Here is a 26868-nt window from a genome sequence, read left to right as displayed (position 1 = left end):
GGACACATAGTTCCTTGCTGCATAAATGTCCAGCACATGCCAAAAGTGGTCCTACTGCAAGAACCCATGAATGCTTCCCTGAGAGCTTTCTTATGGTCCTTACATGTGTAGAGAGGGCAGGTAGGAAACTCAGGAAGTTCATGCTCACTCAGCCAGGGACTGCTGGGATTAAAGGATAAGTACTTCTGCTTCCTCACCCTTTAAAGGGAGTATCTCTGAGATGAAATCTGCAGTGTCTTCGAGAGTCCCCAGCAAGACTGAGCCTCAGTTGCCCAAAGTGATAACCTGTGGAAGAATATATATAGTTTATTTATCTGCATTCTTCCTTCCCTCACTTTCCAATCCTCTCCCAGCACCTCCTGGAATTGCCTCTATATTAGACTGCTTGTATTCAAATCTTTAATTTAGACTCTACTCCTGGGGGAAACGAACATAGGATAATTTGTGAAATAATATGATTTCAATAATATGGAAACCCGGTGTCTTGTTGCACCTCTTAGTGCTCTCCCTGTTGAAAAACAATGTTTTGCGCTAAGACTGGCAGGTTTGAAAACTTCTGGTTTACACAGAATTTGTTGAATTATTTTATGACAGAGAAAGTGAAATGCAATGGGGAGTTCTTGATAGAAGAGAAGATTGAGGTATCTTTGGTGTGCTGCTCAAATGTAATAAACCTGTTCTGAGGCAGCCTCCAGTGCCTGTCAGAACTGAGGGCTCTGTGCCTTGACATACCAAGTAGGGACTCCAAACTACAGGGGAGAAATTCTTCCTCAAATACTTTCAAAAGGGATACTGTCTAAGAGGAGTCAAGTGAAAAAGGAACAAGATCAAGACAGTAGGTCAAAGAGTGGAGGACGTTTTGTATAATGAAAAGGTCCCCAAAATGAAAGTCATGAAGATTGAATTCTAACCCTCCTTTTGTCCTTAAAAAGCTGCATCACTCCATGAAAGTCAGTTCATTTCTCATCGCTTTATTTTCCTGGGAAATGATGTTTGATTGGATTGCTTTCTTTTTAAAATTTACTTTGAATAAAGTTACATATTAGCAGATTAGTAGTTGTCTGGGGACAAGGGGTGGGTGGTATGGATTACAATGGATAACAACGAAACTTTGACTTGCCATCAAATTGTGCGTTTCAAATATCATGAAGTGTAAAAAGAAAGCTACATGCTCATTGGAAAATTTTCAAACAGTGTATAAGGGTAATTTCCCCTTTCTCTTCATAGATTAATTATTTTTAAATATTTCTAAATGTTTGAGTTGTTTAGGGTTTAATTCAGGTTTCTCTTCCTTTTCTACACTCTCTTCCTGGTGTATTATCAATTACCTTAATTTTTAATTCTCTCCATATGTTAATGACTCTGAAATACGTAACATTAGGCTAGAACTGACTTCTAAGCTCCAGACTTACAAATAACATTTCTTACTAAGCTCTTCCACTGGGATGCCACATAAACAATTCAAATGTAACATGTCTCAAACTACTCTTAATATGTCCTATTCACATCCTCTTACAGTCTTCCCCACCTCTAAGTGACACCATCAAACACTTTCACAATTAAGAAACCTTTCTGTCATCTTTTAAAAATGCAAGTCAAATCATATCTCTCTGTGGCTAAAGTCCTATGAATTACTGTTCATTGGAATTGACATGAAATCCACCTTCTTCCCATAGTTTGCTAAGACTTACTGCTTTATGTCAGCAATTCTCAAATAATGGTCTGCAGACTCCTGTAGGTCTCTGGCCCTCAAGGGTCAGTATGACCCAAGGTAACTTTATAATATACTAAAATGTCATTTTCCCTTTTCATTTTAATATTTGCATGGATGGTGCAAAGGCAATGTTAAGTAAAACTGTTGGCACCTAGTATGCATATATAAAATCTGTGGCACCGACCTATGCTAGTAACCAGGGAATTTTCTCGGTCATACGTTAGCAGTTAAAGAAAAAAGAAGAAAAAAAGCCAATTTCATGTAAGAATATCTTTGATGAAGCCCTTAAATTAAAACTATTAATTTTTTTAAATCATAAATCTGGATTCTGTCTTTTTAATATTCTGTGTAATGAGATGGAAGATAAGCATAAAGCCATATTTTTCGCAAAACATCATTTTCATTTGAAGGAATAACTGGCAAAAGTGTGCTTATTCAGACCTGAATGAGTTTGTCACTTCAAGGCAAACAATTGACAACATGTATTACCAATGTTAAATTCAAACTTTCAAACAAACACTAACATTTCCGTACAGTTTTATCCACCACCATGCGCTTGACAGCTTCTCAGTATTTAAAAACTTTTCTGATGACATCAGTGGTAATTTTAATAAATGTGATATTTTGGGGGATAATATACAATAAAATGTGTCAACATTTGGAAGATCTGCATTCTTTGGTGAGCCAATATTTTCCAAATGACTGACAAATAATGTAAATATTTATGCTGGGTAAAGGATCCACTCAAAGTGCAAGGCAAACCAATGTGTTCAATGTAAAAGGGTATAAAAAATTCACTGCTATGACCTCAGTTATTCCACTTTGCAACTTGTCTTTAAGAAAGTACCACTTGCTGAGTTTTGGTGTCGTATCAAAGAAAACTAGGCACAATTTAATGAGAATATATTATAATAGTTCTTCCTTTTTTAACTACATATATGTACAAAGCTGGATTTTCTTCACGGACTTCAACCAAAACAACATACCTCAAAAGTTTGAATTCAGTAACATGTATAAGACTATAACTCTCTTCTATTAGATATTAAAGAGATTTCCAAAATACATAATATCATTCTTCTCTTTCATTTATTTTAGTTTTAGAAAATTAGTTATTTTTTATAAGACTATTTTCTATATTGTTGTGTCAGTTTCCTAGGATCAGCATAACAAATTACCATAAACTTGGAAGCTTAGAACAACAGAAATTTATTCTCCCAGAGTTCAAAGGCTAGGTGTCTGAAGTCAAGGCATTGGCAGGGCGGGTTCTTTCTAGAGGCTCTAAGGGATATTGCTTCTCTAGAAGCTTCTGGTGGCTGCCAGCAAGGCTTAGTGTTCCTTGGCTCACAGACCCATCGCTCCAAGTTCAGCCTCCAACTTCACAGGGCCTCCTTCTCTCCTCTGTGTCTCTATTCTACTTCCCCTTCTCTTCCCTTCTAAGATCCTGTCATTGGATTTAGGACTTACTCTCATCCAGGATGATCTCATCTAGAGTCCTTTCACTTAATCACATCTGCAAAAACTTTTTTTTTCCCCAAAACAAATCACTTTTACAGGTTCTAGAAGTTAGAACATGGACTTACCATTTTTGGCTATCACCATTCAACTCACTACAACATGTAATGCATTCATTGTTGTTATTTGTATATGAAGTAATAAATACATATTTTTAAAATTTCTCCATTTTGATGGTAAGGTTATAAATATCAATAGATACAATTCACAGAAACAAAAACGTTTGGGGATCCTCAACCATTTGCAACAGAGTAAAAGAGTCTTGAGACCAAATGGTTTGAGCTCTGCTCTATGTTGTCTGCTTCCCATCCAAACTTATCCTTCTGCTTCATACTCACAATTTCTCTGCTGCCTGTGGCTTTTCAGATCTTGGAACACTACAAACTTTCTCTCTTTGGGTGCCTCCAGAATGGGAGTTTGTAAATCTATGCTCTGATCTCTGCAATGTCAATGACACTTTCTCTCATGCTCCTCACTAGTGAACGAGAAGACTGGAGCTAAAGTAGTCTGCATGTCCTTTGGATCAAGAATTATATCAGTTGAAATGTCTCAGTTGAAATGCCATCTCTTCTGGAAGGCGTCACCAATCATCTTGTGTGTAGAAACATCCTCTCATTCCGTCTCACAGAATCTTCCCTTTTATTTTCAAAAGTTTTATCAATACTTTTTCCTATGTTTAGTCTACTTTTTTTACTTTAAAAGTATTATTGTCAATATCCTTCAGTAGACTATAGCTTCTTGAAGACTTTTGCCATGCCTATTTTATTTAATATTGTATATACTCAGCTTAGCTCAGAGGAATCAATTGGAAAATATCATTTCAATGAACAAAGAAAAAAGTGGAATCTGAGTTAACTTACATATCTTCTCTGTATAAAGGCGTACGTACATATAAAGTATGTATTTTCAGAGCACAAAGTGGATTAAATATAAACTGATCAAAAATTTACCTTTTTTTTTCCTGAATACATGTTAGTTAAGTTTCCATTTCTGTATAAATGAATTCTAGCTTATCGTTTCTTAATGACCCCATGGTTTATCACAGTATGGTGTGTGCCATCTTATAAACTAACTACTCCTCAGTTGATGGAAACTTAGGCCTTTTTTTTAACATTTGTTCTTATAAATATCATCCTTTTACATATATCTTTGTGTATACATGTTTAACTGAATGTAAAGCTGCTAGGTTAGAAGATTTGTGCATTTAAATTTTTTGATGGAAGAAACCAAATTGATATGCAAAATAGCTGAACAAATTTATTAGTCTCACCAATGCTTTAGCTAGTCTAAACTGACTAGATGATAAAACTTGGGAAGTTGCTAGACTGGTCTAACCAAGACCATTCTCCCATTGGCCTACCTCCATGCTTAAAGTGTTTCTTCAATAGTTGAAGGTGGCTTTTATATACATATTAACCTAAAATAATGACAAATTACTATACCCTCACCAAGATAACTTGTGAGTCTTTAAAAATACAAATGAGATAAAGAATTAAAAATGTAATGATGGGAAAGGAAACATTGGTCTTATTAAAGGGGAGGCAGCTTGAACAGAACTCTAGGCTAGAGCTCATCCATTGTTCGACTGGAGACAGTAGAACAACATAGGACAACTGAGAAAAAGAGATCCCAACTATCTGAAAGCCAGAATAAAGAAATACTGAAGACACGCATCTGAGGAGAAAAACTCTGGCCTTAGAGTTATACAGCTGTGTTCCATTTCCTGCTCAGTCACTGACCATCTCCTGACTCTGAATGCTTCACTAACTCTTTCTGGGACTCACCACTACCACCAGTGCTGGATGCTTTAGTCCTCAAAGCATTTTCTAAGCCAGACCTAACTTACATTAGGGATGACCCAATGTTGAGGTTTTGCCTAGGGCTTGTCCTGGTCCCAGGATCAATTCAGAAAAGGTGGAGGGGAAGATTATTAAGCTGCAGATATAACTACTTTTATTAGCTTCTTGTTGCTATTTATTAGCTATTTGTTGCTCTAACAAATAACCACAAACTTTGTGCCTTAAAAAAGCACTAACTTTTTATTTTGCAGCTCTGGAGTTCAGAAACCTGAAATCAGACTCATTGGACTAAAATCAAGGGCTGTATTCCTTTTAGACACTCTAGACAGAATTTGCTTTCTTGTCTTTTTCCACCTTCTAGAAACGACTTGAATTCCTTGACTTAATGAGCGCTTTCACTATGTTCAAAGACAGCAGTGTAGCATCTTCAACTGGGAGCCCAACTGAATAAACCAGTATACTCTCCCCATCTCAAGATTTCTTAACTGCAAAGTCCGTTTCCCATGTAAGGTGACATATTCACAGGCTGCAGAAATCAGAACGTGGACATCTTTAGTGGGAGGGAGGCCCACAGCATAACTTTAGTAAGGAATGTACTTTCTGATGGTACAAAGCTGGAAGCCAGAATGTATGTTGTTTCCCCTTTGGGTTTTTCAGTTATCGGTTGCTGTGTGACAGCTCCCAACAGCAATAATAATTTGTTTGTTTACGTGTCTGCAGACTGGGCAGGGCTTGGCCAAGACAGCTTCTCTGCTCCGTGGAGCATCAACTTCAGCTACTCAGGTGATCTACTCCCAGCAAGGCTCACTCGCACGGCAGGCACTGCTGTTCTGGCTGTCGGCTGGGAGTTTGGTCGGGATTTGGGGCTGGGGGGCTGTTTCTCTGCACGTTGTCTCCCCATAGGCTGTTTGGCTTTCTTCATGAAATGGTGGGAGGGTCTCAAGAGCAAGAGGCCTGAGAAAACCAGTCAGAAACTATCGTCTTATATGATCTAGACTCTACAGTCGCATAGCTTTACTTCTGCTATTATTACAAGGTCACCGGTATTCAAGGGAAAGGAATGCAACCCTGGAGTCTTTTTAAGAGGTGTGGAGTCTCACTGTGAGAAGACCATGTGGGACGGGGATAATGGTGTAGCCATCTTTGGAAAATAGAATTTACCATGAGGGTAGTCTAGAATCTTAATTAAACTATTTTTGGTATAACTATGTAACCAATCCCTGAAAACTACATAACCCACAAGAAATTTGAAGAGGTCGACCTGGCCAACCTGTGCACAAGCATATTGGAAGACTAGCTGTGCCTTTGGACTTAAAAACAAAACAAAACAAAACAAAAAAACTCTTCCTTTGTTATTAAATTTGCTCAGTGGAAACTTAACAAATTCTCATACTGATAATCACAACTGACGTTAAATATCCCCTACTCAAAGGAAATCATCTTTATATTGCCTTCTGTTTAACTGTACTGGCATTCCCTCTTTCCTGGTAAATGTCTTACTCTATAAACTGTAGGATATAAGCGCAGGCGCCTTTATGTACAGCTCAGAGTCGTAACATCACATGATGTGTCAAAACACGGAAGTAGCCAATAACACATTCAATCTGTCATCTAGATGTTTTGTCTATCACCATGCCAAACATCTGGATATTGAGACACATTTGGTGAGGGAATAGATTTTTATTTTCCACCTGGATGTTTAACCTTGGTTGTGCACAGCTATTGAGAAGACTATGAAGCTGGAATCATTTCCAGGTCTCAGCAAATCCATCTCCTTATTTTTAAACTTGTTTGCCTGGCTACCTTTAGTTAGATAGATACACATTCATAACTAATCAAAATTAGCTTTTCTCATCTTTTGGTTTCCCTCTATATCTGTGGAAGAAAAAGCAAATGACTTTCTACTCTCCTATTCATCCCATATATGTTTCTGTGATTTTCCTTTAAAGCATCTTAAGGTATCCATTCTTCCTATCTTCCTCCGTGATGTTGTCTCTTCTTTCCATCCTCCCTCCTTTCAGCATATGTTTACCAAACACTTACTATGTGGGGGTTTGTTTGCCCACACCTAGTGGGATTCGGCAAATGGAGACAAGATATAGCATCTGCCCTCAAGTTGTATGTTGCAGTGGAGAAATAGTGGAATATTGGTGCAGACAGACAAAATTCTGGAGGGATGAGGGCAAAAGAGTGACTGTTTCTCTTTACAGTAAGAGACGAAAGTCAAAGAAATCTTCACAGAGAAAATTATGTCTCAAATGGCCATGAGGGGGTTAATAGAGATGGGCTGGAAAAGGAAGAGTGGGTGGTGTTTATTCCAGGCAATGATCCAGGGTGCAAAGTAGTTCAGAGAAGGAGGGTTGCAGGGAAGGCTCATATCAACTCAGCAGAACAGTTGGGTGGGAATTTGGCTTTGGGGCTGAGTCAGATGAAGACTACAAAGATAAGTTGTCCTATATTCTGTTGGTGACTGGTGCCATCATTCTGAAGTAGAAGAGTAACAAAGCCAGCTCTGTGTTTTATGAAGTTGTCTTTGGGAGCAGTGTAACAGGCTGCCTGGGAAAAAGGAGATTAAAAGCAGGAAGGAGGGCAACTCATTTGAGATCTCAATAAGATTTGTGGGAGAACATGACTTCTGTAACACTGTAATTTAATTTCAAGTCAATTACACATTGCTTTCATTTATATAAACTGCATTAAATGTGTGTCCGCAAGTCCACAGCAGAAAACTTAATTTGCCACAGAAATTTGTACATTTTGTAGTCAGGCACCATCCCACCATTCTTTCAGATGTAATTTATGGTCAGGCATTTCCAGTGGGTTATTTTAACTCATATTATTTTCATGTCATCAATACATTTATGAAAAAAGAAAGGCTATTTAAATGTGTCCAGAGACAGTTTCACTAGAGAGATTAAGGGGTCTGTTCATTCTAATGGGAGAATATTTGTAGGTTTGTCTGGGAGGCCCATTTAAACCAAATGAACTTGCAATCATGGGAAATGACAAGTTTGTATTTTAAATTCATTTGAAATGGTAACATTCAGCTAATCCTTATTGAGGTCCAAATATTTGCCAGGCGCCAAGAAAGCAAGTGAGGGAGAATAGCATGTGCAGAGGTCCTGTGGTAGGAAAGGAGATATCTTAGTCCCTTCAGGATGTTATAACTGGAGACTAGGTGGCTATGAAAGACAGAATCTATTTCTCACAGTTCTGTAGGCTGGGAAGTCCAAGATCAAGGGACTGGCAGAATCAGTGTCTGGTGGGAGCCTGATTTCTGGTTCATAGATGGTGGTCTCCTTACTCCTCATATGCTGGAGAGAGAGCTCTGGGCTCTTCATCCCCTTATCCAGACACCAATCTCATCATGGGGGCTCTACCCTTATGACCTCATCCAAATCTAATAATTTTCCTAAGGCCCCACTTCCAAATACCAGCACTCTGGGGATTAGCATGTCAACACATGAATTTTAGGGGAACACAAATATCCAGTGTAAACCAGAAAACGAGTAAGCATCTGCTAAGGATTTATTTCAAAGTGAAAGGATCATGACTCAAGCATCTTTTGTGATGGTTACATTGTAAATTTTCACTGAACAACTGCTTAATTGAAAACAAGAAGAAAAATGTCCTCAGTCATAGGGAATAAAAGGCCTTACTTTATCAGAAACAGAGAACATAAACAGAGAGAAACCTCTCTAAGAGACAAAAGAGCTCTAGGAACAGAGGAAAGGAAGTTATACAGCAGGTGCTTAATAAGTAGTTGTTGCATTAGGATCCTGTTTGACTTAATGAGCAACATAACAGATTGGTTAATAGTGAGGACTGTCAAGTGAACCCACATGGGTTTGAATTTGGGTTACAATTTTTCAGCTGAGTGTTACAGGTTTAAATGTGCCCCCTTAATTCCAAAATTCATGCTGAACTCCCATTCCCTCAGAATGTGATCTTATTAGAAATAGGGTCATTTTAGACGTAAGTAGATACAAGAAGTTCATACTGCAGTAGAATGGGCCCCTGTCTTAGTCAGCTCAAGCTGCCATAACAAAATGCCACAGACCGTGTGACTTAAACAACAGTCATTGATCGCATAGTTCTGGAGGCTGGAAGTCCAAGATCCAGGTGCCAGCATGGTCAGGTGCTGGTGAGAGCCCTCATCCTGGATTGCAGGCAGCCACCTGCTTGCTGTGTCTTCACGTGGCCTTTCCTTGGTTCCTGTGCATGGCGGAATAAAGAGATACGGCTCCTCTTCTTCTTATAAAGCCACCAGTGCTACTGGATTAGTATCCACCTCTATAATTTCATTTAACCTTAATTACTTTCTAAAAGCCATATCTCTAAATACAGTCACATTGGGTATTGGGGCTTCAACATATCAATTTAGGTGGGGGGCCCAATTCAGTCCATTGCAGCCCCTAATCCAGTATGACTGGTATACTTTCAAGAAGAGGACATTTGGACACAGACACACATAGAAGGTAGACAATGTGAAGAGACACGCGAAAAGGCAGACAGCTAAAAGCCAAAAAAAGAAAGACCTGGATCAGATGCTTCTCTCATAGTTGTCAGACGGGAACAAGCCTTCTAACACCTTGATTTCAGATTTCCAGCCTCCGGAAGTGTAAGACAACAAAGTTCTATTGTTTAAAACACTAATTCAAAAAGATACATACACCCCAATGGTCATAGCAGTATTATTCACAATCGCCAAGGTATGGAAGGAACCTAAGTATCAATAGATGAATGGATAAAGATGTGAGATACACACACACACACACACACACACACACACACACACACACACACACAGGAATACTACTCAGCCATAAAAAATAATGCAATTTTGCCATTTGCAACAACGTGGATGGAATTGGAGGGTATTGTGCTGAGTAAAATAAGTCAGGCAGAGAAAGATGAAAAGTGTATGATATCACTCACATGTGGAATCTAAAAAAATACAACAAACCAGTGACTATAACAAAAAGAGACAGACTCATAGGTATAGAGAGCAAATTAGTGGTACCAGTGGAGAGGGAAAGAGGAGGGGCAATATAGTGGTAGGAAATTAAGAGATATAAAATATTCTGCATGAAATAAGTTAGAAAGATATATTGTATGACACAGGGAATATAGCCAATATTTTATAACGATTATAAATGGATTATAACCTTTAAAAATTGTGCATTACTCTATAGTACGCCTATAACTTACATTGTACATCAATTATACTTCTTAAAAAAATTTATAAAGCTGCAAAAACAAAAACCTTAACCCCCCCCCCAAAAAAAAGCCACTCAATTCATGGTCCTCTTTTATAGCAATTCTTGAAAGCCAATACACTGAGTAATCTTAGACATTTCTATGCCTCCATTTTCTCACCTGTAGGATGAGAATGATGTTAATAATACCTGCCTTTTAGGGCTGTTGTGATGATGAAATGTATTAAAATACGTAAAACTCTTAGATTAGTCAGTCACAGAAGGGGCTGTAAATATTAGTCAGCTATTGTTTTAATAATGCTTCCCTTAGCAACATGGAGACCTCTGTGTTTTAGAATAAGTTATATATAAGACTGTCTGCCAGATGCATTCAGTGGGTATAATGTCATTTAATTCCCTCCATGCCCAAAGAAATTTATAACAAACATTTATAGCACCAAGCAAAACTACACAGCTCAGTGGAAAGCCCACCGGACCTGGGACTGGCAAGTCATGACTAGGGTAACTTCAATTTCCTCCTTTGTAAAATGGGAATTAATTTCTTCTAGCATGTAGGCTTATTGAGAAGATAAAATGAAGAGACTGGCATCTAACCGGTGTCCAATGGCAGAAGTGATGCTGAGGGGTTGAAGACTGGACCACTAGCCCTGATTTCCTTCTGCCTGGTCCTCATGATCTGTCCTGGTGGGCGGTGTCCTGCACTGGAGCCCAGGGATCCAGCTCCCCAGGCTTCTCAAGTGTGGCTTTTGTTATTACTAATACTCGAGGTCGCCTGCCTTTCCTGCATCTGCAGCGTTCTGCTGCTGCTAGCCTCAGTTTTTCTCCCCCTCACCCGTCAGCATTTGCACATTCCTGCAGAGCAGTGTACAGAATACAAGGCAATATTCTCCATCTGATTAAGAAACAGAAAAGACAAAACCAAGAATAAATGAAATCCGGCCATGACAGCGAAAGACACGACCCTTATTTTGACATGTGATACTTTGTAGGCTGACGGGCTGTGTTAAGCTCTTAGGGGCTCTGGTTTCTGGAACTGCATTAACTTGTGCATTATTTTTCCATCTACCTCTCAAGGCAGCGGTTCTCTCTCTGGTGATGTTAAACTTTGACCTCAAGCTTCCTGGACTTCTAAGCACCTTTGGTCACATCTGAGTGGCACCAGGAATTGTGACTTGGGTGGCTAAACACTCATTTTGGACTTGCTGACCAACTGCCAGAATGACACCCCATGTTCATTGTGACATTTCTCCATTGTGTCCTGAAGCAGATCCAGAAAAACACTCTGTTCTTTTGTTTCTCTCCAGGCCCAATGTCACCTTTTATCCCTGCATGTTCAGAGGGACAGCTACATCTCATTTACAGGTAAGAAGGAATCACTTCCAAGTCAGGTGTTACTCGAAAGGTAGATCCTCGCACACACACACACACACACACACACACACACACACACAAGCTTATTTTCTCTCTTTTTTATTTATTGTTTTTATGAGTTTCATTTTTATTTAGGTGGTTAGTGAGTTATTTCTTGCCTCATTTATCAGATGCATTTCTCTCCTCACAAATGTAGAGCCACACATCTCACATTTACTTGCCCACAGAAGTTTTTTTATTTGATATTTTAAAATATTTTGAAGTCTCCATAGTATATTATTTGTGGGTTATATTTCTAAGAAGGGGGTTGGGAACAGACACTGGGGCTATATTTGTCCATTTTCATAGAAAGTCAATGGAAGGCTATCACTCTTGACAAATAATCTAGGTCATTCCTACCAGCTCTTTTGGATGCATAGAATACAATGGTGGGGCTTGCATGCCATAGACATTCGATAAATTCAAGTTGGCAATTTCAGGGAAGGACCATCTTCCTCATCAAACTTTTACAAAATCAGAGAAACATTCATCTGGTACCTACCACTTAATGGAAACTTTTCTCAAGTGAATTACCTTCTTTTTACCCCTATATAACCCTGATTTTCCAACAAAAATGTCCCCTTTGTATAAGTTTTAAAGAAACCTAAAATACAATGGGTAAAGGAAACAGATGTACAGCCAAAATATAGTGTTTAATATTGGAGACACTAATTTTGTGGAAATATACAATGTGTTTAGGACATCCATTTTTTTTGGTCTTCCTTAACACTGAGCATTTTCAAACTTTTGAAACACTAGAATTAGTATATTTAAAAATGCATTTGGAAAGAAGGGAGGAAAGGAGGATAAAGGGAAGGAGAGGGGAGCAAGAAAGAAAAAGAAAAAAGCAAATTCACTCAATATGGTGCAAAAGTTACAAATATGGAAGGGTAGGAAACTAGGGTATACACTGTGATATTGGATTGAAATTGAAGGTATCACTATGAACTCCTGCTTTATTACAGCTCTAGATAAAATGTAGATATGCTTAAAAATATAGAGGCGTACATGTAAAATTTTTCCAGCCCCGCTGAGCCTACTTAGAAGTGGCATACCACAAAATGACAGTCTCCAATAAAAGAAACCAGGGCTCCTTTGAGAAAAGACTTACTTACGAACTGGGGAAATAAGCTGGAACTATTTTATGACCCAGAAGTAAAGAAGTGCTCAAAGAATGATGGGAATATATAAACATACACACACACACACACACACACACACACACACACACACACTCACACATACACACACAGCTTGATGGCACAGCCAGATCTTGGATAATTTGAGCATGCAAATAAATAACGATACTACGTGTATTATAATCCACTGATTAAAACAGGAATTCACCAATCCGAAGTAACGTAACTAAGTGAATTAGTATATTAATGGAAGAGAAATGAAAGCCCTTTCTTTACAGCAGAATGCCCATCAGTCACTATAGAAGGGATGATAAAGTCAGAAAATCTTCAGTAGATAGTAAAGCTGGTGTGTAAAAGTTTCAGGAGAAACCTGGATATCTTAAGCAAATGCTCAAGCCTAATATTAGCAACAAATCAACAGACGTGACACCCTGAGGACACAACATCACTCCCCTGTGCTCCTGCGTTCCTGATGTGCAACCCAAACCTAGTCAGGAAGGAACAGCGGACCAAGCCAAATTGATGGATATTCTGCAAGCTAATTGGCTTTTAATACTTGGAGATGTCAAGGTCAAGAAGGAAATTTTTCTTCTTAGAAAATACCCACTGAAGTATTTAGGAATGGAGGGGCAGGCATGATGTTTTCAACTTATTCTCAAATTATTTAGAAAAAAAAATACGTATATATGAAGAGAGAGAGAGAAGAAAAGGAAGTGAGAAAGAATATGGTAAAACAAGAGAGTTAGGTTTATTATAAATACTTTTGAAATGTAGGTATTTTAAAATTCCTTGTGCTATTCTTGAAACTTTTCTGTCAGTTTGAAATTGTATCAAAATAAAGAGGTTTTTTTCCTTAGTTCCAGATTTAAAAAAAAAACTTGCCGAACACGAAGACTTTTTTTTTTTTTTTTCTTGAAAACATCAGCAGGCTGGTTTGGACTAAGAAGTGATATTCCAGATGTGTCAAGCAGTATGTTCAATGTCTGGCTACAAAAATATTTAACTTCTTGGGTGTAACAGTCCCCAGCTGAGATTTAGACAAGTTGCTTTTATCAAGCATGCTGACACTCTAAACTCAAGAATTTGTATTTTTGAGACAAACCAGCCTCATATATAATTTATTTTATTTATGATGCTTGCTCAAGTATAGGTAGTCATTTATAGTAAGATTTTTCTACTGGTAAACACTGGCACTGCTTAACTTCAATCAAAGCCTTTCTGTCTCAGATCTTTCTCAAAATATTCCCTTTGGAAAAGTAATATTGTGCAGCATAAAACTGCTGTATTCTGACGCGTAACTGCAGAATGAGGTCAAGAATGAGGTCAGAAGCATCTGGTCACTGGAAAAGGTACGTGTCATTGTCAAAACATTGAGACAAGCCATGTGATGCACCCACTACATTCCTGAACCTCCACAAATGTCAGTTTTCAGATCTAGCCGTCCAAATTAGAATCTGACACTTTCAAACGTAAGTGACAAAATTGAGAGATAGAGATCAGGCCAAAGCAAGGCAAAAATGCAGCTCTGTATTTGAGCAGTGGAGATAAAAACTGTGGAATGTCGAACACATTGGCAGCTTTTCATAGTTTAGAGAAATAAAATTTGTGCTGTTGTTAACAGTTTCTTGATACTAAGCTTATTTTAAACCAACATAGTTTTATTTCCATCTTTCATTATTTTTTATCTCCCTGCATAGATTTTCATTGACCTTACATTAAAATATTGGAAGTTAACCTTATATGGAATAAAATTCCCAGAGCAGAGCAACATTCTCTACTTTTTAGTGTATTTTCAATAGTAATAATTCCTTATGTGCGTGCTGCTTTGCTGTTTGCAACACGTTTTCAAATATCAAGTGTTATTTTGTCTAGATTTTTTGCTAAATAAACATTGTGATTCATCATGCTATATGTGGCTGTGGTTTTGTTCTTTTGAACAAATATAGTGCAATTTCTCTCTCCATTCTGCTGTGGATGGACATTTGGGTTGTTTCCACATTGAGGCTCTTGTGCATGTCCTTTGGTAAATATACGAATGCATTTCTTAGGTTAGTAGGATTGCTATGTCATTAGATATGGATATCAATGCCGGTTTTCCAAAATGGTTGTACCAATTTACACTCAGTTGCAGCGCGTGAAAGTCTCCATTGCTTGACCTTCTTGCCAATCCTTAGTGCTGTTAGTCTTATCAAGCCGGAAGGAGGAACTGAAGGAAGGCAAATGGTTCTATTGAGATGATCCCAAAACCTGCATAAAATCACTTGTTCAAAGGCACAAGAGAGCTACTGAAACAAGAGGAACCAGAAGGGCTAAGATGCCAGGGAGGGGAGAAGTAAGGAAATGTGAGTTTATGATGTATAGCTGCTTTTGATCCTAGGGGATCTGCAGATTCTTGGTGTGGGCAACAGGTTGAGAATCCAGAGCCTGTCCTGAGAAGAGAACTGGGAAGTGGTGCACGAGCAGAACTTTTTGTTGTTCTATAAAACTAGAGACAAAAACGGGGACTTTAAAGGACTCTAACACACAGCCAGTTTTTCCCTCCAGCACATCTGCTGAATTTTGAAGCTGCAAGAGATGAGGAATTAAATGGCTAAATTGGGAACATCTGAAAACTAAGGCAGACTGTTCCTCTGTCCCACGCTGTTGAATAGATTAAGATTAGCACGCAGATCCCACAAGGGACTGGACCTTTGGGAATGCCCTGGGTCTCCATCTAATGATCTAGAGGGCTATGTTCCAGGAACGGGAGAGAACCAGAGGAAGACTGAGCCTTAACTTTACAAAAATGGCCTCAAATGTGTTCTTGATTGGAGAAGAGTAATAAGCCCCACTTTCTTTGAGTGGTAGAGGAAAGTATGAATCCATTCCAGAGATGATAATCTCACTTGAAATATTACATTTTTTATGCAATTGCTCTGTTGAAATTCTTATTATCTCTATTTTGTCAGCCTTTTTCTCAATTTCCTTGAAAATATTAACAGTTACTTATGGTCTTTGTCTGCTAACTCTAAGATCTGCGTCACCTGTGCCTGTTTCTCTTGGCTCTTTTTCCCTTGGTTTTAGTCACATCATCCTATCTCTTGGTGGGCTTGGACCTTCTTGATGGAATATTGGACATAGCTCTCTGATCTCTAGAAATTTCATTTAGCCACCTGTTTTTTTGAAGTCATTAATTTACATCAACTTAAGATCTATGTCTACAGAGCCTAGTATCCAGTTCATTTGCAGCGCTGTTGTCTTTTGATTTGGGGTGCTGTGTGTCGTTATGCATGGTAATTTTGATTGAGTGCCAGGGATGGTTGATGTCAATTAAGGTGGATTTTAGATGATGCTCTTCCTGCAGTGAGGACTCACCCTATCCTAGAGCTGAGTACGGGGAGTTTAGCTCAGCCTAATCAGTAAATAATATGACCCAGCCCTAGTTTGCAGTCTCTTTTAGGTCTTGGTCCTCTTTTCATCTCCATTTCTTGGAGTGAAGCTTGCCAAGGGTCCCCTTTGAAAGACAAGGTGTTTTCCAGGACCTCTTCTCCGTGGCAGTCTGAATTTCAATTTTTGTTTACCCAGAGATTGCCAAAAACCCTCTTCTCCTTTTCAGCTGCTTTTTACTTAGCTTCTTGACCTCTGGCGCTGCTCAGTAAGGAATTGGCAAATACCTAACGCGGAGCACAAAGAACGCCAGGCGGACTTGTCTGCACCTCTTTATTTCCACGCTCTTGGTCTCTCAAACCCTTGATGCCTCATTGACCTAGATTCTAATTTTTGTCTTCCTGCCCTATGCTATTTTCAGAAGCTCTGCTGGCCCTTCTGTGGTTATCCTCCACCTGGTTTCACAGTCTCTTACTAATATCAAAGATGAGCAAGTGCTCTGAAAGAAAAAGAAGCATGTCTACGTTGAGCTTATCTTAACGACTGTCGTGTTTCTCCTGGGATCTTCCCTGTTAAATTCTGGCTACCTAAACAATTTCCCAGCACTCTCACACAGACTGTATTTGTATATAGTCTATGACTTTTCCAGTTACTCTTGGTTGGTCTGCTCCAACACATCAATCGTAGCCAGAAACAGAAGTCTTTTCATATTCGTGTTTCATTAATCTTGAGTTGTGTCATTATCACCGTCTTACAAATGGCGTTAAAGATTGAGGGAATATATGTGGTTAGAGAATGGTAAATCTTGAAACATGAGTTCTAATTTCTTGTTCAGTGCTTTTAAATCACATCATAGTGACCCCTATTCTTTTACTAAACTGACATCTGATCAGCTGATGAGTATATTGCCTCAAAGTCTCATAAATGGAAAGGATACCGCTCCACCGTCACTGCAGTTTTGATGTGTACTAATGCAATACACACACACATACATTTATCTCACTGTCTCTCTCACTGAGCCAGGACTCTTCAAGTTTGGCACTCAACTGTAGTAAATAATTATATTATGACATACGCTCTACATATTTAATATATTTAGTCTTCGTCTCAGTCAAAACACCTTTAAAAACAACCCAAACACATTCATAGCAACCCAACTTTTAGGAATAAATTTTTATAAATAGAGTCTTTCTGACAAAGTTCAACATAAGATTTTAGTAAATTTTAAAATTACATAATACTAATGTTTATTGATGACTTACTGGTTCCCTCATATTTCTATATGATATGTTCTGTACAGGACCTATATTATCATCCTCATTTTATAAAAGAGGGACCCAAAGTTTAGGAATATTTTAAAAACTTGCCTAAAAATGTGTATTTCTGATACAGTCAAGCCTGAGTCCGAACCACACAGCCTGACCCAGAGCCCCATGTCATTAAGTACTGTGTAGCACTATTCCCACATACACGGGCAAAATACTCATAATTTTTCCCCTTTGGATTTTAATTTAATCAATTGATTTCCTGTTGTTATAAGTGGAAAATGAAAGCATTGATACAACCAGATAAATTGAAGGTGTATGTGTTACTGTTGCCGCGGTAGCTACACAAAAGTCACAGAAACTTCCAGCTTAGCCGATAAGAAAGAACACGAGCATAAGGAATACCTCACTGCAAAATGCTGCTAAGTGTTGAGTGACAAAGACAAGAGATTTAGGAATTGAGGCAGCAGAAGAGCTGGGAGCCCATTGTTGGCAAGAACTGCATGGAGGAGGATGACTCCCGGAGCTCACCTTGAAGGTCAGAGCCTCAGGTAATGGCGGAGAAGGGCGTAGCATCCCAGGAGAAGGGACTGCGGAGGCACGAACGCACCTGGTGTGACCAGCCATCGATACATAGGCATCAAAATCTCTTTTTTGGTCTCCTTTAAATAAATTTAGTATCTTTGAAATTTTAACCTTTTATTTTTGTATATTTTAAAGAGAAAAACGAAGCAGAGCCGTTTCTACAGTGTAATTTGAGTAAAATAACCAATGTAACACTTTGCCACCGAATATCACCCATCTCACTGGTCTGTATCATTTCTTAACCACCAATTTGTTGGAGTCCTCAGTTGCTCTAATAAATGCCAGTTCTCTTTGAAATGGGTCTGCCTCAAGATGTTGTCAGATATTAACAGCTTATTTTAAGCTAATTGATACAGTCTCTCCATAATTCGAGAGTATAGGTGATGTGCTAGTTACAAGAAGAAAAGGTGAGGAATTATGTGGGAGATGTACGGATGCACAAGGGCCAGACCATGCGTGAGGATAAAACTCTGACCAGCAACCTCTGCAATCAGCCCGAAGCCTCAGGACTTGCTCAGTGAGAGCCAACGTCTCTATTTTTTGCCACTACTAATTCAGGACCAGCCCAAGGAAGTCCCCCAAACCAATCACATAAAATGCCCTGCTTCTGGATAGCCCTGGTCCAGCTGTCTCATGACCACAACCTCCACTTGGAGCATATTAGAGTCTTCCCCTTTTTTCACTATAAAGCTTTCCCAGTCCCCCAACGCCTTTGAGTCTCTGCCAAACACAAGTGATGGTGGCTGACTCCCCAGCTGTAGCAGGAGCTGAACGAACAGCTTCTGTTTGTTCTAATTTGGGTGGCCTTGGTTTATTTCCACATGTGCTCATGGAAGGCACACTAAATCTTCTCTGAGGCGTTTAGGTGTCAAGTCCTCTGTGCTGTGCCAGGGTCTGGAGCAGCTTTGATGAAAGAGGGACAAGAAGCTTCTGCCCTATGAAAGGAGCTTACAGTCTAGTAGTAGAAGACAGGACCCCCCTCCCCGCCCTGCAAAAGAAAAGGTAGAATAAAACAAATTAATAAAATGACGTGAGATAATCACAAATTGTGGCAGTTAAACAAAGAGGATGCTAACGGGGAGAGGAGTGGCTTCTTAAATACTCTGGTCAGGGATGAGCTCTCTGCAGTGGACTTTCAGCTAAGACTTGATGAAGAGTCAGAGAGGACAAGCCTAGAACAGAGCTGGTGAGGCAGACAGGTGAGGACGAGGTGGCAGGGAGTGTGAGTGTGGAGGGCTCCACGTGCGAGGGAACATTTTAAAACATGTTTTTCTGTTTAAGAAGTTTTTTTATTATTATTATTATTTTATACAATTTTAAAAGTTATTTTCCAGTTATGACAAAATATTAGCTATATTTCTCACTGTACAATACATCCTTGAGTCTTATACTCAATAGTCTGCAGTTCCCACTCCCCCACCCCTATGTTGACCTCCCCCCACCACTGCCACTGATAACTAGTTTGTTCTCTGTATCTCTGAATCTGCTTCTTTTTTGTTATATTCATTAGTTTGCTGTATTTTTTAGACTTCACATATAAATAATATCATATGACATTTGTCTTTCCCTGTCTGACTTACTTCACTTAGTATGATAATCCCTGCACAAAATGGCATTATTTCATTCTTCTTTATGGCTGAGTAGTATTCCATTATATGTATATATACCACACTTTCTTCATCCATTCATCTGTTGATGAACACTTAGGTTGTTTCCACATCTTGGCACTTATGAATAATGCTGTTATGAACATTGGGGTATATGTATCCTTTTGAATTAGTGTTTTTATTTTGATTTTTCAGATACATACCTAGGAGTGGAAATGCTGGGTCATATGGTAGTTCTACCTTTAGTTTTTTGAGGAACTTCCCTCCTGTTTTGCACAGTGGCTGCCCCAATTTACATTCCCATCAACAGTGTCCAAGAGTTCCCTTTTCTCCAGATCCTCACCAACATTTGTTATTTGTGTCCTTTCTGATGATGGCCATTCTGAAAGGTGTGAGCTGATATCTCATTGTGGTTTTGATTTGCATTTTCCTGTTGGTTAGTGATGTTGACTATCTTCTCATGTTCCTGTTGGCCATCTGCATTTCCTTTTTGGAGAAATGTCTATTGAGTTCTTCTGCCCATTTTTTTCCCTTTGTTTTTAACTTAAAAAAATGTGAGGGGGTATGTTGAAGCAAGTATTATTCCATTTTCTGGATGGGAAAAGTGAGGCTCAGAGGGATTGAGCCGTCCAGAGTTGCAAAGCTTGTGACTGGCAGTGAGAGGTTTCCCCATCTAGGTTTCTCCTCTAGTTCCGCCCTCCAGAGCCCATGGGGCAGCTTTCCTGGGTGTAGGTCAAAGAAGGGATTCTCACTACTGAAGAGGCTTCTTAATGGCCAGAAAGTGCAGTAACACTGGGCTCTGGAAGGAAGGAAAGGCAAGAAAGAGCACAGGAAAAGTGATGAAATGTCAAGAAAGGCCCACTGTGGGCAAGTGTCACAGACTTCACAGTCTTGCCTTAGGGCAGCTTTGAATGGATGAGTAAGGAGAGAAAAAATTATTAATAGAAGCCAGTGTCCGAACTTGCAGGGTAACAAGGTTTGACTGAAGCATTTTGGGGTTTGACAAGTCTGAAAAATTTCTAAAATGTGTTGGTGAGCATGAAGTAGTGGAAGATTTTTTTAATGGATTAAATGAAATCTGAAGCCAGTATGAGATACTACGCTATTTCTGTTGTCATTACTTACGCCAACAAGGTTATTTCTATGAACTTGTATCAGTTTATTTTTGACTCTTTTGACCAAGTTTCAGCAACTGGAGGCAAAAAAAAAAAAAAAAAAAAATCTGAAATAGAATTGTGGCTGCTCCTTCTTTGGGGGCCGAAAGCAGATCTCTATTGTTCTCAGGGGGCTGTGAGGAGTCAGACAAAGGAAGGACCATGCCATTCTGAAAACAGGATTGCCCCACAGACACCTGCCAACTGGTCTTTGGGGGACATTCCCGCCATTAGAGATATTTGAAGATATTAAAGTGCTGACAGGATCCATTAAGGGAGAAAATAAAAGACTTCTCAGAGCATTGCTGGATTCCCCAGGAGATGCCGTCTCCAGGATCCCAGGCTGCAGACAGCCCTTCCACTCTATTTATGGAGCTGGCTATTTTTAGTTTTCTTTAGTTGATTCCTGGAACTTGAGTCCATATCAGTTATTTAACTTTCCTCCACTCCCGCTCCTCCATCTGAAGTTAAAAAGATGACACACTATACAATTTCTTTCTCTCTTCTTTTTCTTTTACTTCGGTGTCATGTCTGTGACAAATCTATCTTCTGAAGATCTCTTTGTTATCCATTTAGGACCCGCTGCTGCCTTCTGGTTCCCCAAGCAGCCTTTTCGTCAGCCTGATGGCCAGCACTGTCCCTTTGATGCAGAAGCCCAGATCTCTGAGAACATCCTTGGCTGAGAATCCACACCAAGACAATACTTAGGTGATGCAGAAGTGACCACAGCAGTATTGGCAAAATGCTACAATTGGCCATCTTTACTGGCACTAATTTTGTCATTGCTGTTTTTACTACTATTTCTCTGTGATACAGTAATTCACTGATCTCAGAGTTTCCATGACTGTAGCACCTCCTTAAAATGATAAATACCCAGTGGGGCCTGCTGTCCTATGAAACTACTTGACATCCCTGCAAAGCTGCAGAAGAAAAAGTGGCCCCCCTTCTCTGCGTGGATGAAATAATCATCAGCTGTCACCATGGTTCCCAGAAGTGTGCCCTGATGCAAGTGAGGAGGATTGGAGACAAGCTTGAGGGTCCCATCATTCCACAGATAAAGAATATCCACAAGAACAACATTTTTGCAGTGTGTTGTCATGGGTCAGAGTGCCCTGCCAACTCGTGGAGAGAGGGTGTGGGATGTGGGTGGAGGGGTGGTACTTGAGGTTGAAGGAGCACATCTTTTCTCTGTTTGGAGCACATGAGTTTGTCTTACCTTGTGTTACATGAAGTGAAGCAGAAATGAAATTATAATGGGATTAATTATCATAATTTCTGTGTACCAGTCAATTTAGGAGCTGTTTGTTCTCTCACCAATTCACACAGCATTATATAATAATACTATTACCTTTCTCCAAAGTTTATCATGAGGATAAAGTTTAAGAATTTAGAAGCACTTTGAAACATCAGCTCTACAAAATGTTAGATATGATGGAGATGGAATGGTGCAGATGCTTCCAGGCATTCCTCATAGGGAGTCGGGAGAAGTGGAAAAAGCTTGGTTCCTTTGAGATGGAGAAAGTATCTGAGAGGTATACAAGAATTAATGCAACTCTTGAAAGTATCAACACCCGAGTCAGAGTGTTACTGAGTCCAAGCTCATACTGCTTGCAGCATGACAGGCCAATGAACTGGGAGGCAAGTTGTTGGGGCAAGGAGTAGCAACTTTATTTAGAAAGCCAGCAGCTGGAGAAGATGGTGGACTAGTGTCCCAAAGAATCAGATTCCCTGGGTTAGGATTCAGGCTATTTTTTATACTGAAATGGGAGGGTGTGTGGTTGGTTGCTGCAAACTTCTTGGTGTCTGAATTCTTTGTTCTTGCAGCTGTCCATGTAAGTCAGGTCATGATGTTCCTGTAAACCTCCAACAAAACAAATGTTATTCTCCATTCTTCAACATTTTATCACTCCATGAATGGAAAAGTGTTATGCCTTTAAAAGTCAGCACCTTAAGAATGGACTATCCTCTCTATTTCAGGCTATAGGCAACGTTCTTAACTTGTAGTAAAAGCAATAACCTTTAACAAAGGTTAATTTAAAAAAAAACAGATCCAATATGGAGTCAGATTTATTCTTTCCTATTACAATAATTGCAACCCTGGGATTGCCAATCTCTGCAGTTCTTTGTCTTTGATGAATATCTGCCCAACAGCAGTGACATTCCACTTAATAGACCAGAAACTCTAGGTTCAAAAGTTTAAACATTTTGACCAAGTTCAAAAAAATTAAATAGCATCTCTCTATATATGCAACAAAATTGGACAGAACTGACAGCTTGATTCCTTCTGATCTGTAAACTTTTAAGGGTTTCCTCTGAGAACTGTGGAACAAGTAAGTCTATTTGCTTCCTTGAGAATCAGAATGATTAGGTCTTCAGGCTACAGTGATTTGACCACATTCCCATAAACAACAGGTTTTTGTGACACATGTTACCTTTCTTCATACTTCACATCTTAAGCTCTCCTTATATTTAACTACGGATCTTATTGTGGCATATGCCGGAGGAGACTACACATACTGTTTCTACCTGCACAAAATCTCTTCTTATTTCTTTGATAAGAAAAGATCCCCATTTTATTTTGTAAGTTGCCCTTCCACCTCTCAATGAGACTGTCAAGCATGGTCTCATGAATGACTAATAACAGCATCCCAGGCTCAGGACAATGTTATTGGCTCAGGGTAGTTGTGTGACCTGAGAAAGGCCAATCAGAGTCTTTTGACATTATCATTTTGGATGCTCAAACAAGGGAGATGCTCTCTCCTTCTGACATACAAGTTTGGAGGAAGTTGTGTCTTTTTTTACAACCACAAAAAGGGATCTTGCCTGGCAATAAAGCCAACTGCTAGGAAGTGGATAATGGAGAAAAAGAGACAGAGAGGGTGGAGAAAAGAAAGATGAGGAGGAAGAGGAGAGAAAGAGAGATGTTCTGATGATATGTTTTGTATTCCTGAATGCAGTCACTTGAAACCTCCTTATCTATCTATCTATCTACCTACCTACCTACTTACCTACCTGTTTTTTAGGATAGTTTGAGTTAGATTTTGTTAATGCAAACAAACATGTTTTAACTAAGATATATGTCTAATGTAACAGACAAAGCATGTATGTTGATTTTCAAAATAACATACTGAATAACATATATTGAATATACAGGATTTTTCAGCATATGTTGAAAAATATGTGTTGCAATACTAAATACTATTGTACTTAATACATATATGGCTGATACTCAATAAAGTTGTGTTGAACGAATGAATAAAGCCTAGTCAGGGCAGAGATGATTGTTGTAAGTTTCTTCAGAGTCTAGAAATAGGATTTAGAAAGGCCATCCTCTGAAATGGAAGCTACTAAAAACCAGTGTGTTATGCATAAAATACAATGCACACTAAGATATGTTTTGAAAGTGTAGGTGATGAGATTGGGTCATCTACCGAATCCAATTAAGAAGACAGTGTTTTGCAAAAACCTGTTAACAGAGCAAATGGATTGTAACATGATGGAGAAAGCTTCTGCCTTGCTCCAACCGAAGAGAAATGAGCTAAATAAAGACAAGGCAGCAGCAGGAAGTGCTAATGTGTTTCCACATTGTTAAAATTGGAAAGAGAAATTGAGCCAGTATTCTCAGGAATACAGGTGGATGTCCAGATCCCTTTCCCTAATTCCAAACTTGTAAGCAATCTTTGGCAGATATATGAGTTTAATCAAGGCCAGCTTCATGGGCTTGTGACCTGTGCAGTTATGCGAGGCCCTCCCTTTTAGCCGAGCCCTGAGCTTGGTTTAATGCTGTACTGTTGCTGTCTTGAAATTCTTCATCATTTTGCACAAAAGACTCTGCATTTTCATTTTGCAACAGGCCCCACCAATTATATAACTGGTCTTGAATCTCATTTGTGATTATGCTTCTCATAGAAAATTATTAAAGTGGACTTTTATATTATCAGTCAATCTGCAATAGTGTTGCTTAATTAAAGATGGTTGGCCACCAAATATGAAAAAAAACCACAAAGTAGGGTTTGCACAATTGTTTCTGAGAATCAGAACCTAGAATGTGGCAGCAAAATATACCATAAAATGGACAATTACTACTCAGAAAGCCCTATGTAAGGAAGCTAAACCTTTCACATCGATTTAGCTTTAAAGTATAAATACATGTACCAGCAGTTCACGATGAACAGAGAGATAAAAATGATCCCTTCAAAAAGCAGAATGATAGCAAATAGATATGTTGTCTTCCACAGTTTTTTTTTTATCATTTAGTTATTTTAGGTTTTCTTAGATCTTTAGATTATTTCTAGATTACTTTCAATCACACAAAAAAGGCTCTCCTAAGAAGATGCTTCAAGAAACCTAACATTTATAGAGAATACTGTGGTCTCCTTCTGAAAAAAGAGCTCTCTGATAGAGAATCTCTATCACAAAAATATTTTGACTCAGCACCGATTAGCTTTTCAATGGCTGCCTTCCTCATAGTCTTGTCCTATATGATGAGAAAATCACCACGATTTTAGCTCAAGATGAGCATCTGACAACCAACTACAACCTCAACTACTGAAATGCATTTTTAAAGATGTTTATGCATAATTCAGGAAGCTACCTTGAGTCAAACATGTAAAATCTCAAGAAACAAAAAATATAATATATAACCAATATTATCACCAGATGGTAGACTTTGTTATCCTAATTCCATTTTACATTTAGAAAATAAATATCAGCATGAATATTTAATATATTTGCTACAACAGAGGCAAAAGGCCAATATTATTATTTTAAGAATGTGAGACTCAGAACAATTTGACTTTAATGCCACGGTAGTTTTTCTATTGCTGCACCATCGTTTTCATTGGAATGGGCTGAAATGTTAGTAGATTGTTGCCAAAAGAGTCTAAGAAGCAACTTTGTATCTCTTCTAAAATATTGTTCTTAAGATCAATATATTTATTTTAAAAGTAGACTCTTCATTTTTTCGTGGCTTGTGTAGTCATCATGCATATTGTTCATTCCATAGAAAGGCTGCATGTGTTCACATTTGAAAATAGTGCATCTTCAGCTTTTTAAAGTAAGATACCAGCTGAAAATGAATATGCAACAGAAGATTTACCTCAGTTCACCTGCTAGCAGTCCATTCATCTGGCCTTATCATTTTTAAATTATCGGTGAAAATTTGTTTACTCTGAAAATGTTGAAAGGAGGTATCAGTGCTTCTCAAAGAGCTCTGGAAAAGCATGTCTTGTGTAAGAAGATGCCACGGTTACTTGTTCCCTTGTGTTCTTATTTGCACGTGAAAGGAGAGCTTACTTTGTAAGAGGTCCAGCTATCCTGGGATCCTTGTAGGAGAAGATGATTTCTGCAGAGGGTGAAGCAATGTTAGCCATAGATTTTTAGCCCATCAGAGCCATGGTGAAGGATGTTGCCAGCGGGGGCTATATTTGGAGAATCAAAGGAAACTTTAACCTAGTATAGATTTCTCAGCTTGTTTCATTGGTTCTAATTGTAAGCCTTAAAGGAACGTCGATTTTTGCTTGCTTTTTTTTGAATGTGCTTCTGTTTAAGAAAACATAATCATCCATTAATTTACGTAATATATATAATCATTGAGTTCTTGTCCAACAGGAGGCTCGTGCTTTGAGGGAGAAATAACTGCACTGCCGGCCAGGCTAGTTCAATCCAAGAAACCGTCGTGGAGAAATATTGTTTCAACAAGCTATCAGAAATTCATGCCCACTAGAAGTATGTGTGTGACACTGTGTTCTCTAGCATGTCGGGACAAAATAGAATGAGCAGTTTTGTCATTTGTAATGTGAGAATATAAATAGTCATTTCATAGTACTACTATAAAGATAATAAAGTAATCAATTAAGAAACAGAATAGGCACAACAATCCAGTAAATTTAGCAAATATTTGTGCTGCTAAATATATATATATATGAATACACATAAAGACATTTACACTCACCAACCAACAAAACCTAAAATATTGGGCAATCTCTGAATAGCAATATACTACAAGCTACATGCATTTTGGAGACCTCGTAATTGAAGCTTATCAAAATTTCAGTCCTGCTGGACAATGCATGATTTTGAGAACTCTATGAATATCA

Source organism: Camelus ferus, chromosome 5 (genome assembly GCF_009834535.1).
Source record: "Camelus ferus isolate YT-003-E chromosome 5, BCGSAC_Cfer_1.0, whole genome shotgun sequence".
Taxonomy (NCBI): domain Eukaryota; kingdom Metazoa; phylum Chordata; class Mammalia; order Artiodactyla; family Camelidae; genus Camelus; species Camelus ferus.
This window is presented reverse-complemented; position numbering follows the sequence as displayed.